Raw genomic sequence first — 4,661 nt, 5'->3', positions numbered from 1 at the left:
GACAGACTCCCCCGGTCTACATTCAGAGACCATAGTTCACAGTTCTTCTGACTTGGTTTTTAACTCATAGAGTTATCCAAATATGAATAGTCAGAAACCTCCCGCATCTTCTAAGGGAGTGGTCTTGCCAGAGAAACCCAAATCCTGGCCCAAGGAAGCCTGCAGTGGTCCACCCCCAGGGCAACGTCTTGGTTCCCGACAATACTAACAGGACATCTTCAAAATCCTTCTAAGATGTGGCCACAAAGTTACAACGAATAGGGGAGACCACCCCCAACATGGCGGAGCAGACAGACTGGCTTCATTCTACCAAGTCAGGGAATCCTTGCTGCTCTCCCCCCTCCAAGATGCAACACACACCACCGACCATTGGGTGCTGTTTTGTCTCCTCTCCTTTTCCAAAAAAGGGGTGTTTATTTAGAATTACCGTGTGTTCCTCCAGCAGCGCACCAAGGTATTCCGTGAGCAGCTGATTCACATTATTGTTTACATATAGTAACGTTTCCCAAACTTTTTGGTCTCAAGATTCCTTTACACTCTGAAAAATTGAAGACCTGAAAATTCTTGTGTTTATATGTGTTACATTACTGATATTGGCCATATTCCAATTAAAATTAAGAGTTTTAGGGACACCTGGGTGGCTCAGTCGGTTAAGTGTCTGCCTTCGGCTCGGGTAATGATCCCAGAGTCCTGGGATCAAGCCCCACATCCGGCTTCTTATTCCGCGGGCAGCCTGCTTCGCCCTCTGCCTGCCACTCCCCCTGCTTGTGCTCTCCCTCACTCTCTGACAAATAAATAAATAAAATCTTTTTAAAAACCCCATAAAAATAAAAAATAAAATTAAGAGTTTTAAAAATACATTTATTTATTTAAAAATAAAAATAATAAACCCACTAGCGTTGACATAAACAATACCCTTTTCAGTGAAAAATAACTACATTTTCCAAATCAAAAAAATTAGTGGAAAGAATGACATTGTCTGACAATTTTGCAAATCTCTTTAAATGTCTGGCTTCACAAAAGGCAGCTAGATTCCCATATCTGCTTCTTTATTCAATCTGTTGAGATATGTTGTTTTAGTTGAAGTATATGAACAAAATTCAGCCTCATACAGATATAAAAATGGAAAAAGGAGGATTATTTTTAAAAGCCTTTTCAGATAACTGTGGATATTCCTCTTTCTTTTTTTAAGGGAAGAAAGTGCACACAGTCCCCCACTACCATAAATTATGCAACCAAGTCTCCCACATTTGGGGAAATCAAAAATGTCAGCACACCCAGAGTGCAACAATGGATGGGTCTCACCCTGGAAAATCACCTTCATGATCATGGTTTTCCCCTGCCGGGTAAGTCTGGATATTTCTCTTTGATATTATACCAAAACTTAACAAATGATAGTTGTGTAAAATTTAGTTTCAGTGTGGAATCTGAAACCAGTCAATTTTTCATTAAACTAAAATACATTCGTCTATCTTGCACTTTGAATGCATCTTTTATCCATGAATGATTTTGTAACACTTGGAACATAGGGTTTAGTGAGTTATACTATACAGATCTTCCAAATGTCGACATGTTATTATACAATATAAAAAAATCATACTCGTTAATGTCACCATTGATCTTATCAGAAAGTCTTTAAGTGTTGGGAAGCTACTAAGCTTACAGGGGTGGATACAAATATTCCCAAAGGCTAATTTTCACTCAAAAACTGAAATCTTATTATTAGCAGCAAATATTGTCCATTTTCCCCTTGAATCGATCAGCTCACTTCTTTTATTTTTTTTATTTTTTATTTTTTAAGATTTTATTTTTGTTTATTTGACAGAGAGACAGCGAGAGAGAGGTGGGAGAGGGAGAAGCAGGCTTCCCGAAGAGCAGGGAGCCCGATATGGGGCTCGATCCCAGGACCCTGGGATCATGACCCTAGCGGAAGGCTGACGCTTAACAACTGAGCCACCCAGGCGCCCCATCAGCTCACTTCTTTTAGAGAAAATGTCTGCAAAAAAAAAAAAATATATATATATATATATATATATATATATATATTTGCATAATCATGGTGTGTCTTTTGATCCTTCTTTCGAGTAGAAATGGTATTGAACTTGCAACTAGCAGCTAGTTCAGCTTGCAACTCAAACAATACAAGTGCTTTTCCTGAGACAACCATGGTTACTTAGGCATCTAGCGGAATTCTTCCCACTCTGTCAAAATATTTAAAAGAAGTATACTCAAGGGTAGAGATTTAATACAGTTAATAGTTTTTACTGTTTTATCAAGTCATTCTCTTTTTATGATTTTATTTATTTATTTGAGAGAGAGTGAGCACAAGCAGGGGCAGAGGGAGAGGGAGAAGCAGGCTCCCCACTGAGCAGGGAGCCCTTGGAGGGGGGTGCTCCATCCCAGGCCCCCGGGATCATGACTTGTGCCGAAGGCAGATGCTTAACTGACTGAGCCACCCAGGCGCCCCTTATCAAGTCATTCTTAAGCAAAACTGCTTTATTTATTTCCTTTGCTGTGTGGACAGGGCAGGGAGGGATACACTGATTCAAGCGTAGCTGGAGCTGGGCCTCACTTTACCCTAAGGGGCCAGCTGCTCTACCCGCCATCGCTTTCCCACCACCAAAAAAGGCAAAATAACATCTTAGTAGTATTATGAAAATAGTTTTGACTTCACAGAGCCTCTGAAAAGCTCTTGGGGATGCTCAGGGGTTTATAGACCACACTTTGAGAAGCACTGATTTTTTTTTTTTTAATTAGGCTCCATACCCAGCATGGAGCCCAATGCGGGGCTTGAATTCACGACCCTGAGATCAAGACCCTGAGATCAAGACCTGAGCTGAGATCAAGAGTCAGGTGCTTAACCAACCAAGCCACCCAAGTGCCCCACTCTTTCTTTAAATCACCTTGGTACCCTTGTCAAAAACCAATTGACCATGCACAGATTTTTATTTCTGGTTTATTTCTGGTTTCTTTATATGTTTTTACTCTCACATCTGTCCCATTGACCTATATGTCTATCTTTATGTCCAGTCTCATGTTGTCTTGATTACTGTAGTTTTGTAGTATATTTTGAAACTGGAAAGTATGAATCTTCCAACTTATTTTTTTTCAAGATTGTTTTGGCTATTTTGGATCTTTTGCATTTCCATATGAATTTTAGGATCCTCTTGTCAATTTCTGCAAAACAAGGGTGGGGAAAGCTTGGATTGTGATAGGGATTGCAATGAATCTGTAGATCGGCTGGGAAGAAATGCTATCCTAACAATATTAAGTCTTACAATCCATGAAATCAGGATGGCTTTCCATTTATTTATATCTTTTAAATTTTCTTTATGTTACTGATTTTAAGCAGAAGAGTGACATAATCTGATTTATACTTTAGGAAGATTACTCAGTAGTGTGTGGAAAAACAAATGGGGGCTAAGGGATGCTACATGAGCAAGGGTAACAATAGCAGGAACAAAGAGGAAAGCACTTGTTACAGAATCATTTATGATGTAACTCAGCAGGACTCAATGATTGTGTAGAAAGAGCAAAGTGTAAAGAATGACTCCCAGGCGACGCGCCTGGGTGGCTCCAGTCGTTAAGCGTCTGCCTTTGGCTCAGGTCATGGTCCCGGGTCCTGGGATCGAGCCCCGCATCGAGCCCCGCATCGAGCCCCACATCGGGCTCCCTGCTCGGCGGGAAGCCTGCTTCTCCCTCTCCCACTCCCCCTGCCCCTGCTTGTGTTCCCTCTCTCGCTGTGTCTCTCTCTGTGTCAAATAAATAAAATCTTTAAAAAAAAAAAAAAAAGAATGACTCCCAGGTTTTTGGCTTGGGGACACTGTGATGTCACCAACTGAGACAGAAAACACACAAGAAGCAGTTTGGGAGAAAAGAGGAAATGATCAATCAGTTGGTACATGTTGAGCTTGAGATGACTGGGACACCCAGCAGAAAGGTCAAGCGACTGGATATTTGAGTCTAATGCTCAGGGGAGCATAGTCTGGTGGTGGTGATTTGAGAATCATCATATAAAAGGAGAGCCAAGAGATGACATGAACCGGGGTGCCTGGGTGGCTCAGTTGGTTAAGCGACTGCCTTCGGCTCAGGTCATGATCCTGGAGTCCCTGGATCCAGTCCCGCATCGGGCTCCCTGCTCGGTGAGGAGCCTGCTTCTCCCGCTAACCCTCTCCCCTCTCATGTACTCTCTCTCTCTTATTCTCGCTCTCTCAAATAAATAAATAAATCTTTAAAAAAAAAAAGAGATGACATGAACCAACCAATGGGAACAATAAAGGAAGCAGAAACAGGGCGCCTGGGTGGCTCAGTTGTTAAGTGGCTGCCTTCGGCTCAGGTAGTGATCCCAGGGTCCTGGGATCAAGCCCCGCATCTGGCTCCCTGCTGCTCCCTGCTGCTCGGCGGGAAGCCTGCTTCTCCCTCTCCCATTCCCCCCGCTTGTGTTCCTTCTCTTGCTGTGTCTGTCAAATAAATAAATAAATCTTTAAAAAATAAAAAATACAGGAAGCAGAAAGGATGCAAAAGATTACCAATATGTAAAAGGTAGAGCACAGGGCACCTGGGTGGCTCAGTAGGTTAAGCAACCGACTCTTGATTTCAGCTCAGGTCATGATCTCGGGGGTCCCGAGATCAATCCCTGCATCTGGCTCTGTGCTCAGCGG

At 42.4% G+C, this 4,661-nt stretch overlaps 1 non-coding gene across 1 annotated transcript; it reads right to left on the bottom strand.

Moving 5' to 3' along the window:
* Positions 1 to 1,191: 1,191 nt before the first annotated feature.
* Positions 1,192 to 1,354, bottom strand: LOC123324796. Its single transcript, XR_006540061.1, has one exon. It is a non-coding gene; the product is annotated as a U1 spliceosomal RNA (small nuclear RNA).
* Between the last annotated feature and the right edge of the window lie 3,307 nt (positions 1,355 to 4,661).

Source organism: Neomonachus schauinslandi, chromosome 4 (genome assembly GCF_002201575.2).
Source record: "Neomonachus schauinslandi chromosome 4, ASM220157v2, whole genome shotgun sequence".
In the NCBI taxonomy this organism is placed as follows: Eukaryota; Metazoa; Chordata; class Mammalia; order Carnivora; family Phocidae; genus Neomonachus; species Neomonachus schauinslandi.
This window is presented reverse-complemented; position numbering and strand designations above follow the sequence as displayed.